Source organism: Aedes albopictus, chromosome 2, assembly GCF_035046485.1.
Source record: "Aedes albopictus strain Foshan chromosome 2, AalbF5, whole genome shotgun sequence".
Lineage (NCBI taxonomy): Eukaryota > Metazoa > Arthropoda > Insecta > Diptera > Culicidae > Aedes > Aedes albopictus.
The window spans coordinates 441732862-441745297 of NC_085137.1; the positions used below are offsets into that span (position 1 = coordinate 441732862).

The 12436-nt window shown below is 40.7% G+C and overlaps 1 protein-coding gene and 1 long non-coding RNA gene across 3 annotated transcripts in view; one reads left to right on the forward strand and one right to left on the reverse strand.

Moving 5' to 3' along the window:
- Nucleotides 1-12436, reverse strand: part of LOC134288561 (uncharacterized) — a 74177-nt gene that overhangs the window by 28861 nt on the left and 32880 nt on the right. The gene's annotated exons all lie outside the window — the stretch shown is intronic.
- The window catches only part of LOC109397339 (ADP-ribosylation factor 6), a 96693-nt gene continuing 89661 nt past the window's right edge, over nt 5405-12436 (forward strand). For both annotated transcript variants that reach the window (XM_029869906.2, XM_029869907.2), the window contains exon 1: nt 5405-6207. The gene's annotated coding sequence lies outside the window, so the exon portion shown is untranslated. The remainder of the gene's footprint in view (nt 6208-12436) is intronic.

The window sequence follows — 12436 nt, forward strand, 5'->3', positions numbered from 1 at the left end:
TCATCTTGCAGTATCCTATAGTTCGATGTCACATCAATGATCATGGTATAACAATTTATATATGTTGTCTTGATACGAGGAGAGCTCGATTGTAACATTTATACACTTTCAACACTCCCTCTCAAGTCGACGACCGACGTATCACAGTCTACAGAAAAATCGATAACTTGTGTTTCCAAGTTCAGTTTATCACTTCAAACATTTCAGATCACCGTCTCTAAAACTACTTCTTGCGGTTCAACAGTAATACAAAAAATCTCGAACAACAACAAAAATTACAATACATTCTCAAGTACAACTTTTACTCTTTCACGTTACAAATACAAACTCAACTAATTTCTATCTGTCCAAAACAACTTATCTTCTTTAAACCAAACGGTCACGTCTTCTAAATAAAAATCGTCAAAGCGTTCCTCAAAATCCTCAACTTCACCACCTCCGAGATGCCGTGGTGCCAACAGCTGCTCCCACATTGCTTTTCCTACACTTGCACAGCATATCCAGCCCATAAAGTTTTCCAGTGTATTGTCCTACGGCCATTACACTTCCATCCTTCGTTATTTCCGCTTTGTCACCGACGAATCTTACCTGCAAACCTGATCTCGCTACTCGATTAACGGAGAACAGGTTGCAGCTGAGTCCAGGGAGGTACAGCACATCCTTTGCTACGCACTTCTTGGTCTTGCCTCCGACAACCGCATACAGAAAAATATCTCCACAGTATTCCGCTACAAGTTTCTCTCCATTCGCCACTATCACTTCCACCGGCCGATCCAAACGACGCATTTGACTGAAGTAACGAGAGTCCTTTACCATGTGGTCCGTCGCGCCAGAATCCAGGAACCACTGCATTTTCACTAGTTCTTCTTCTTTCGATGCCAGGAAACAAACATCTGCACGATCAGAATCACTGTCTTCTTCAATCACTATGTCGGGTTTATTATTGCGATTTCTCACCTTTCCATTGTCATTCTGATTGGGAACCACTGGCATACGGCAGTTGGATTGTTTGTGTCCTAGTTTGCCACATCTAAAGCACTTTATCCTGTGCCACACATGCCGACTTGCCATAGCTACATCCTGAATGTCACAATCCGGAACCGACAGATTCTGCCTCTTCATTTCCACATCCAGCAATTGCTTTTTTGACGAATGCCATTGTCACACCAGTGGGCAGTGTCTCGATTGCCGTAACCACCGGGTCAAACGATGGCGGTAGCGTCAATAACAAATGGCAAATCGCGTCGGCATCTTCCACTACCGCACCACTTTCCTTCAACTCGCGAATGAGACCATCAAATTTGAGCAAATGTTCCGACAAACCATCGCCGACTCCCTCTACATACTTTAATGTTAGGAGCTGTTTTCTTATAAACAGTTGCCCGGCAACACCACGACGTTCAAACACAGCCTTCAGTGTGTCCCATACAGTGCTGAAAATTTCATTTCGTCATATCTAAATTCAATCACCTACAGCTCATTTTAGAAGCTGAACCTGAGAATATGGTATATGAAAAACTTGTGCGGCTAGACCAGTTCTGTGAGAAAGTCACGGAAAAACCGCTATTTTTCCAATATTTAAGGTAAATGTCACGGACTACATTTGAAAAATGCCAAATGATATTCACCGTGAATATCATTGGGATTTTTCGAAGGTAGTCCGTGACATTTACCTTTAATATTAAAAAAGTTGCGATTTTTCCGTGACTTTCTTACAGAACCGAGCTAGCCGCACAAGTTTTTCATATACCCTATTCTCAGGTTCAGCTTCTAAAATAAGCTGTAGGTGATTCAATTTAGATGTGACGAAATGATTTTTTCAGCACTGGTCCCATATCCGTTTCGGAGTCGCACAATCTTTCACCAGCTCCAACTGATTATCAGCGATGGCCGAAACAACTATCGCTTTGCACTTTTTCTCTGCAGCTACCCGTGCCACCATCAGCTTTTTCTTCTCCGACTTTATTTCCACGGTATCGGTAGCCACTGCGCGTAGTTCTTCTATCTCGGCAATCTCCCGGCGGACGCAATCAAGTAGATCGTAAGTATCAAGGACGGTTTCGATCCGGAACTTCCAGTTGTGGAAGCCGGAACCGTCGAACGCGGCGATTTTCACTCTCTCGTCCATAGCTGAGCCCAAAACCTGTTGAGAGTAGCTTCCAGTGGACATAAAAAACACGGACCGAGAGAGGAACAACGGGGTTTACGGATCGAGTAAAACAGCAACCGTGCGATTCCACTGTACACAAACGACTAATTTATTCTGAACGTAAACATAAATATACAATAGGGCACTGCATGAAATTCTCTCCTTCTCTTTCACTCTCACAGAAATTTTGTAAACAACAAGGCCACGAAATGTCAAAATCCCATACAAAATCAAAACAGTGCAGTGCCCTATAGTTCGATGTCACATCAATGATCATGGTATAACAATTTATATATGTTGTCTTGATACGAGGAGAGCTCGATTGTAACATTTATACACTTTCAACAAAAATATTATGTTCTGTATCACAATAGAAAATAATTCCAAAACAATTGAATCTAACGTGGAGCCAGTAATAAAGTCACTACTAATACAATGCGTTTACCGTACATTTCACTGTTAAGAACACAATAAAAACATAAGAATCTTCTGTATTACAGTAGAAAACAATTCCCAAACCATTGAATCGAATGTGGGACCAGCAATAAAATCACTACTCAATGGGGCACGTTCGGTGTAGTACTAGATTTGTAGTAATGAGCTGAATTTTAGTATGGTGAGAAGGTCAATCCTCCGTTTCTGCAATCAAATGGTGCAAAAAGCGTGGGTTTTATGATTCCTTGCCTAATTTGATGCTGTTTGAGCAAAACTTTGGATAACTTTGTTGTTTATGCTGCAAGAAATAGAGAAAACAACAACACTGTTGTCCAAAGTTTTGCTCAAACAGCATCAAATTAGGCAAGGAATCATAATACCCACACTTTTTGCACCATTTCATTGCAGAAACGGAGAATTAACCTTCTCACCATACTAAAATTCAGCTCATTACTACAAATCTAGTACTTCACCGATCTGTCCTATACAATACGTTTACCGTGCATTTCACTGTTTAATACAATTTGTAAACATAAGCATTTTCTGTATCACAATAGAAAACAATACTCAAACCATTGACTTCATTGTAAAAACAGTACAAACAGTATGTTGTTGTTCACATTAGAAAACAATTTCAAAACAATAGGAGGCAATCAGTGAAGTACTAGATTGAAAGTAGTGAGCTGGATTTTTGTATGGTGAGATGTTCAATTCTCCATTTATGCAATGAAATGGTGCAAACACTGCTGCTGCTGATAAAATAAAACAAAAAGCCGTTCGTTGGATCACTAATCGGTAATAAATCAATAACTTTTTCCACAAGCATCCAATCGTTTTGCGGTCTTCGAAGGAAAGTTTCATAAATGTTATTTCTACAATAAGCGTTGATCGATTTGAATTAAGGAGACAAAGGGCGACCTCTGGAATTTTTTGTTTGAAGGTGTAACTTTTCCCATAGTAAATCCTATGCAAACTTTGAACCGCTTGCGCTAAATTATAGTTTCACCGATTGCGCCGAAATTTTGTACAGTTCATATGGAACCTAAATGGGATCTAAAAAGTCGACTGGAGCGAGGATTTATTTTTTCTATACAAGCGTGTCCCACACTACTGTCCATAAACCACGTGGTCATTTTTTTGGGACTTTTCAACCCACCCCCCCCCCCCCCCCCCCCCCCGCGTGGTCATTAGTCCATACAAATTTTTTTATTTGTCCATACAAAATGGTCATTGGCCGAACCATCCCCCCCCAATGACCACGTGGTTTATGGACAGCCCCTTATTTGCGTTTTCGCACTCGTGAAAACTAGTGCGATAGTCCAGTGGTGAACTAAATGCGCTATATTTTTTATCCGGGTTGGTTAGATGACAGGCAGTGCAACCAGTTAGAAAGATTATGCTCACAGTTCTTTCGAAAATGGTACTGGATATTAGGCCGTTTGAATAAAGTTGAGTAAATACTCTTTACTAAATCTATGTGAAGCCGTGGAGCAAATCTCTGTGAAACTTCACAGAGATCTGAGTAAAGAGTATTTACTAAGCTTTATTCATATGGCCTATTGTACTGGAATTTTCGTCGAGAAATCTCAGTTTCTCAGGGAATTCTCACAAAGCTCCTCCATGAACTTTAGGAAGTGCATTCGGAAATTCTTCCGATTTTTCTTCCGGGAGATCCTATGTAAAAGGAAGGACGCTTGGAAGAATTCCCTGAACAGCTCCTGTAAGAATTCGCCTTGACGGAGGCTCTCTGAGAGAATTGCGCTGTGCGTGAAATCAATTTTTTTCAACATGGGAAAGGATAGGAGCTGCATTTTCAAATGCTTCTAAAATATTTTAGGGACTTCAGATTGAAAAAAGTGTTAATGTTTTGCAATATACTTTCAATTAGCTACATTATAACTGGTTTTAGAAAAAAGTTTTTAAATCACAATGTTATGTCTATAATATAGCGTATCAAAATCTCATTCGATAACATTAAGAACGTTTTGCTTGAAAAAATTTCTATAAAGAATTAGAAGCATTTGAAAATGCAGCTCCTATCCTTTCCCATGTTAAAAAAATTGTTTTCACGCAAGCGCAATAGGCTCCTAAAGTCCTATCGGGATTCTTGTTTTAAACCATAATATATGGTTCAAGAGTACATATTTACTCATTTTTTGACGTTTTTATTAAACGTAGTTGAAGATATATAATTTTTATTTTTTTAGCCTTTTGTCTCGTCCCTAGCTTATAACACATACTTTGAGTGATTTTTTTTCACCGTGTATGTCAGATAGGAACATTTTTGAAATCCCAGTGCGAAAAATGTCGAGGTCAGTCACACAAGGTTGACCTCAAATGTCAAAGTAGAACTATTTACCATTTTACTTATTTCGAATTTTCTCATTATTCCTTTGTTTTTAAAGTTCGAGTAAAGTACAATTCCGATTTGAATACCATGCTTGATCGTATTATTCAATATAAGCGAGATTTCGTCTTTAATTTTAGGACCCTATTCTCTCAGAGAGCCTCCGTCAAGGCGAATTAAAAAAAAAAAGCTGGTACACTGAAAGGTGGCTTGCAGTAATGACAAGTATAAAAATGTTTTTAAATTTACCATGGCAAAACGATCATCGACCCACCAACGATGAGAGCTTTTATTCATATGTCTTATATGTAAATGTAATATTTAATATAAGACAGTTTTGCGTTTAACACCAGAGTAAACCCAGCACAAAAATAAGTAAATATACTTTCGTGTGCATGCACGGATGTGTGCATCATTCCTAGCGTGGGGCCATCGCCTCCTCGCTCCGCGGCTTCGCACGCAAGCGAGAAAAGGCAAGCCGATCAGTCAGTCATCGTCGGTGAATCGAAATGCAAACTGCTTTTGCCGTTGCTGCTCGTCATCGTCGTCACCGCCGCCTCAAAAATTCTTGCTTCATCAGCTCCGACTGCTGACCAAAATCCAAAAAAAAAAGTCCGTTTCGCGTGGAAGCACGGAAGTGTGGACATTCTTTCCCACAAATCCCGAAGCAGGTAGGTTTCCGACAAGTGCGAAAGTGTCCGGATCCGGTGGTCGCGTCGCGAAATTCCGACAAAATTTTGCTGGCAGCGAAACGAAAAAAAAAAAGATTGTGGTGAATCGTCTTCATCATCGATGTCGTGGGTCGTCCGTCGCGCGGTGGGGTGTTGCTGAAGGAAAGAGCAGGACGTGGCCAGCGGCAAGTGCAGTGCGCCAGAGCGAGAGGGAAGTTGCAAAGTTGACCGTCGTCGTGCAGTGTGTTGGTTAAAAATTTCTGCTGCGGCTGATGATTTTTGTGTGGAGTGTTGTGTGGGGTGGTGAAGGAAAAGAGTGGTGAGAAAGGAGCAAAAAAAAACGGGAGAAAGTGCTACTTTTGGCTGATTTTTGCCCAGTGTGCGAAGAAGAAGCATTAGGAGTTTTCGGATGTAATTTTGCGTGATAATCCTGTAGATTGTGCAGGTTGCTCTGGTTTGGCTGACACAGGATTACTACAAGGGCGGCCTTGCGGAGGATTCCAACTGGAATACAGTGGACAGGACAGCAGTCGTCGCCCAGTTCCGTGTGGAGTAGTGTTGGCCGATTTTTGCTGCCCTCGGTTTCCTGTGTATGTGTTGAGTTGGTAAGAATTTTTTATGCTTTTATCGTCATTGTGGGGGTTTTATTGTTACTGCATTGGCTTCAAACGGAGAGATGATAACAATTACGACAATATTGATTATGTAAGTCAGTTGGACTTGGCTAGAAGTTCCTCCGAAAGGAAAAGTTCAGTTACTGATGGACATTACCGAGGCTGCATTCTTTGCCACTGTCATGTTTTTCTCCCCCGTGATGTTTGCGTTCTGTCAAAATGCGATATTCTCCGGATGTGTTGGTGCAAGACAGGGCGCCCAGTTTTATGACTCCTGGGCTAGATTTTACAATAGTATATTTTTCTTTACCCGATGAATGTACAAGATGGTTTACGTATGATTAATAAATTCAATTACAATTATATATAATACTTATTTTATGAAGTATTGAACAAGATTCGAGCACAGTAAAATATGCATAAAATAGCCCCTGAAGATATTTCTAGAGGAATCCGTGAAGGAATTCCTAGAGCAATACCTGAAAGAATTTTATGAGGAATCCCTGAATTAATTCCCAGAGCAATCCCTGGAGGAATTCCTAGAGGAATTTCTAGAGAGGTCTAGAAGAATATAGAGGAATCTGGAGGAATTCCTAGAGGAACCTGGAGGAACTTCTAGAGGATTACCTGAAGGAATTCCATGAGAAATTAATGGAAGAATATCTGGAGGAATCCTTGGAGGTATTCGTAGAGGAATCCCAAAAGAAATTCTTTGAGGAATTCCTAAAGGAATCTGGAGGAATTCCCGGAAAAATCCCTAGAAGAATTCCCAGAGGTATCCTTGGAGGAGTTCCCAGAGGAATTCTTAGAGGAATTCCCAGAGGAATCCCTGAAGGAATTCCCAGAGGAATCCCTGAAGGAATTCCCAGAGGAATCCCTGGATGAGTTTCCAGAGGAATTCTTACAGCAATCCATGGAGGAACTCCTGAAGGGATATCCAGAGCAATCCCTCGGGAAATTCCTGGAGCATTTCATGGAGGAATCCCTGAAGGAATTCCCAGAGGAATTCCTGGAGGGATTCCTAGAGAAATTTCTGGAGGGATTCCTAGAGAAATTTCTGGAGGAATTCCTGAAGGAATTCTTAGAGAAATCCCTGAAGGAATTCCTAGAGAAATTTCTGAAGGAATTCCTAGAGGAATCTCTGTATGAATTCCTAGAGGAATCCGTGTTTGAATTCTTGGAGGAAACTTTGGAGAAACGAGCAGAAGAATACTAGTAAGAATTCCTAGAGAAATTCTTGGAGGAGATCCTGGAGAAATTCCCGGTGGACTTATTCCAAAAAAATCCTAGAGAAATCCATGAAGGAGTCCCAAGAGAAATAACTGGAGGAATTCCTAATGGTATTTCTAGAGAGGTCTGGAAGAATCTTGAGGAATCTAGAGGAATCCCTGGGGGAACTTCTAGAGGAATACCTGAAGGAATTCCATGAGAAATTATGGAAGAATATCTGGAGGAATCCCTGGAGGAATTCGTAGAGGAATCACAGGAGAAATCCTTTGAGGAATTCCTAGAGGAATCCTTGGAAGAATTCCTAAAGGAATCTCTGGAGGAATTCCCGGAGAAATCCCTAGAAGAATTCCTAGAGGTATCCTTGGAGGAGTTCCCAGAGGAATTCCCAGAGGAATCCCTGGAGGAATTCCCAGAGGAATCCCTGAAGGAATTCCCAGAGGAATCCCTGGAGGAGTTCCCAGAGGAATTCCTACAGCAATCCATGGAGGAATTCCTGAAGGGATATCCCTCGGGAAATTCTTGGAGCAATTCATGGAGGAATCCCTGGAGGAATTCCTGAAGAAATTCGTAGAAGAATTCCTGGAGGAATTCCCAGAGGAATTCCTGGAGGGATTCCTAGAACAATTTCTGCAGGAATTCCTAGAGCAATCCCTGGAGGAATTTCTAGAGGAATCCCTGAAGTAATTCCCAGAGGAATCCCTGAAGGAATTCCTAGAGGAATCTCTGTATGTATTCCTAGAGTAATCCGTGTATGAAGAGGAATGAGTAGAAGAATACTTTTAGAATTCCTAGAGAAATTCTTAGAGGAGATCTTGGAGAAATTCCCAGTGGACTCCTTTTAAAAAAACTTCGTAGAGAAATCCATGGACGAGTCCCAAGAAAAATTACTGGAGGAATTCCTAGAGGAATCCCAGGAGGAATTCCTAGAGGAAACTCTGCAGGAATTAGTAGAAGAATCCCTGGAAGAATTCCTAGAGAAATCCATGGAGGAATACTCAGAGCAATCCCTTGAGAAATTTCTAGATAAATCCTTGGAGTAGTTCCAAGTGAAATCACTAGAGGAATTACCACAAAAATTACTGAAAGAAGTTCCTAGTGGAATTCCTAAAACAGTAGGCATCTGGAAGAATTCCAATTGAAATTTTGGAGGAAATTCTGTTTATGAATTCCTGTAATTACTGGGATAAATTCCTAATGAAATTCATTGAGGACTCCTAGTTGGAATTTTTGAAAATGTTGCCATTAAAATTTTCAGTATATTGTGCAACAATTCCTAGCGAAATTATACTTCTTTGGAGAATTGTTGGAGAAATTATCCTAAGATTCTCCATTCTCAACTTTTGGTAAAAGTAAGGCTGTACTTGACAAAAAAGCATTTGAATAAACTAAATGACGATTCTTTCTCTTTTGTTTTTGTACATCATAGGTTGTTTCTTCTAGGAATGCGACTATTTTTCCTTTCGGTCATCTCATTCGAGCAAATGCCTTTTGAGAATCTGTCATAAGACCGTTTAATTGGACCACTTACTTAGTTAAACATTAGGGGTACTCACTGAACAGATTAAATTGCTGCGTTAGCCATGATTTTCTGATTATTTGAAATGTTTCATGATTTTGCGAGTGAAATAATCAAAGATTGCCTTGGTGATCGCGACTTTTAATCAGTTTAATCAGTTTACGCTGTTAAGTGAATCCCCCTATTAGCTTTAACGTTAACACTTCAGCGAGGTTAATATGACCCATCCGTTCTTCTTCTTATTATTTACGATACATCCCAACGGGGGCTTCTTAGCACAGTGTTCTATGACTGTGGTAGTGAGTGAATTTAAAAATGTTATTAATTAGTTTAAATTGTCACCTATATGGTTTCGCAATATGCGATTTACACAGTGTATTCTGTGTATCCTCGTCTTTGGCGTTTTTCAATCGTTACCTCTCTAGTTTTATTGCTTAATCTTGCCTAATTTGGGTAGTGGCTTCGATTAGGGTAGCTCAGATCAATCTTCAGCTTAAAAGAACAGCAACGATCATTCTTTGCAGACTTGTACTGGTACAGCCCAAGTGGCCTTAGTCCAAGAACCTTACTTTTGTGAGGAAAGTTTCTATCTAGGAAACCCTGTGAAGTGAACCCATGGTTTGCTACTTCCGGTAAAAATGAAATGGCAAACTCGCGTGTCATGCCTCGAGCCTGTGTGCTTATCATCAACGCTATCGTTGCTGCACTCGTCGCTGAATTAACCACCAGAGATGCATGTGCTGTCACAATTGATGCATGCGTTGGAAACCTCAACAGGAAATACGTCTATTGTTCGGTTTATTTACCGCTTACGGATGCTTTCAAACAAGTCATTGCACACTGTACTTCTGATGAGGAAGTTCTGGAATGCTTATTCAGCACACACTTCCCTGGATGTGTGGATATTACATCTTCGGATGAATCTGATGTCTTTTTTTGTAGTTATGGTTGCCTAGCTTCGGCTCGGAGTATTGCAACTATAGAATCGATTGAGTGGATCCTTTCAAATCTTCTGGGGCAGAAGGGGTTTATCCCATTTCTCTTTAAAAAGATTTTATTATTTCAAACATGTTTTGAAAAAAAAAACTTGTTAGCAGTTTTTTACAGAGTATATTTCCAAATCTTGGCGGGATATTACTGTGAAGTTTATTCCGAAAGTGGGTCGTGCGCCGTATGAAGATGCAATGGAACTCTTTCAGTTTGATCTCTTTTCTTCTGAAATGCTTAGAAAGCATTGTGGGTCATCACATCCGTGATGTTCATCTGGCCAACATGCCTCTTCATGTGAACCAACATGCCTTTCCACAACCAACACGCCAAATGCTCAAAAACCGACATATCTTCTCGGCATTGCGTCGAACAGCGATTAGAAAATTGAATAATAGAAAATTGAGAAAATTGAGTGTGGATGCCCCAAGGGGGAGTCTTGTCAGCGCTTTTGTGGAATCTCGTAGCAGATACGTTATTGAGTCAACTCAATCATTGCGGTTTTCCTACTTAGGGGTTTTGCCGATGACTACCTAACAACGTTAGTTGGAATGTGATTCAGCACCCTTTTCAACCTGTTGCAAAGCGCTCTTCAGGTAGTTGAGGGTTGGTGTCACCCAGCATGACCTTTTGGTTCATCCGAGTAAAACATTTATTGTTCTTTTTACGGAAAGGCAAAACCGTAATGGCGTTCGACATTTGTATCTCATTGATTCTGAAATCGATATGGCTGAACAGGTAAATTACGTTGGAGTCATTCTTGATTCCAAGCTTTCCTGGACACCTCACTTTGAGTTCAGAATCAAGAAAGCTTGTATGGCCTTCGGGCAATGCTGGCGTATCTTTGGTACAACTTGGGGTCTAAAACCCAAGTATATCAAATGGATTTACACAACTGTTGTTCGTCCAATATTGGCCTATGGATGACTTGTGTGGTGGCAGAAGAGCGAAGTGAGAACGATCCAATCAAAATTAGGCCATCTCCAAAGGATGTGCTCCCACGACAGCGCTCGAAGTTGTGTTTGACGTTGCCTCACTACACATTCATCTTAAACAAGAAGCACTTTCTTGGTTTTCCGCTTATCGGTACTCGGCTTACTAGAGGAAACTCCTGTGAATCGCAGATCAACACACACCGCGCTGTTTCAACTTTTGGTGGATTGAGACAAAGTTCCTTGCTCCGATTGATCTTACATTTTTACTGTAACTGGCTAACATCTAATATCTATTTAAAAATACCTTGAGATAGAATTTTTTGTTTGATTTTTTTTCTTTCTGAAAAAATATAAATCTTCATTTTTTTCTTTAGAAATTTCGCTCGAGTTTAAGGAGATTGGCCAATATCTTGAATTATAGGTAGAGACAAGGCCGTGCACAAGGGGGGGGGGGTGGTTGGGGGTTAAACCCTCCCCATCACCGACGCTTCTTACACTAGGCGCCCTCCGCCTTTTGCCGAAATTGGGAAAAACCCCTCCCTTGGCGCCACTTCTGTGCACGGGCCTGGGTAGAGACGAGCCAGCCAAGGGCTGAAAGTCTCTTTAATAAAGACAAATCAATATCTTGAATCTCACTAATTTTATGCATAAATTATGTTCAGAGGTTCGAAACATAATGTTTTATTTAAATTTTATTGAAGCACGATCTTGATATCAGTACATAATTATGCATCAAAAATGTTGATCATTGATAGAAGTTCAAGACATTCGTTTTATTTTGTAAACTAGTGTTATTGGTCTGTACTTCGTTCGACGGGAATAAGATCCAAACGCTATCACAAACTGTTGCTTATTAGTTTTTTACAGAAGCTATGAACGCCCAAAGTTCCATTATTCTGGTCATCGTATTCCAATTGCATGGTAGACACGGTAGACATCTAACTTCTTTTTTTCCTCTTCAAGTCCTATTTCCAATAACAGCCGTTCCAACTGGCATTCACCAGTATGGTTCTGAAAAGCCCAAATCGGCGAAACATCAGACATCACAACACTACACCGGGGATAGTGTGGTGGTGACGATCTCTGTCCCTGTCGTAGATTCACACACAAAGGCATCGTCACTTTGACGTACAGGAAACACGAAGCATCCTGTAAGAGCGTATCTTATTATACGCCAGGATACCTAGATTCAGTATAACATTAAACTGTATTGGGAGCATGTTTTGTGCTGCTGTTACAGCAACGCCTTTCCAGCGAGACAAGCAATGCCCCAAGTGCCCCAAGTACAGTGGATATCGAACAATCAATCGAAAAAAACAAACCCAGAGTGCAATGCACGTTACAGTGTTTTTTTTTTGTGTGAAGAGTGGAGAAAAATATCGATGTTTTCGTGCTGCCAGTCCAGGCCCGTGTGAGAAAGCAGCAAATTTTTCGATAATTAGTTTGCTGTGATTCGACTTTGAGGTAGCGAGTTTGCTTTGCTGCTCCAAGACTCACCCATACCGTGGCAATATACGGCGATTTTGCATCAATGTACAATGTACCTCTTCTA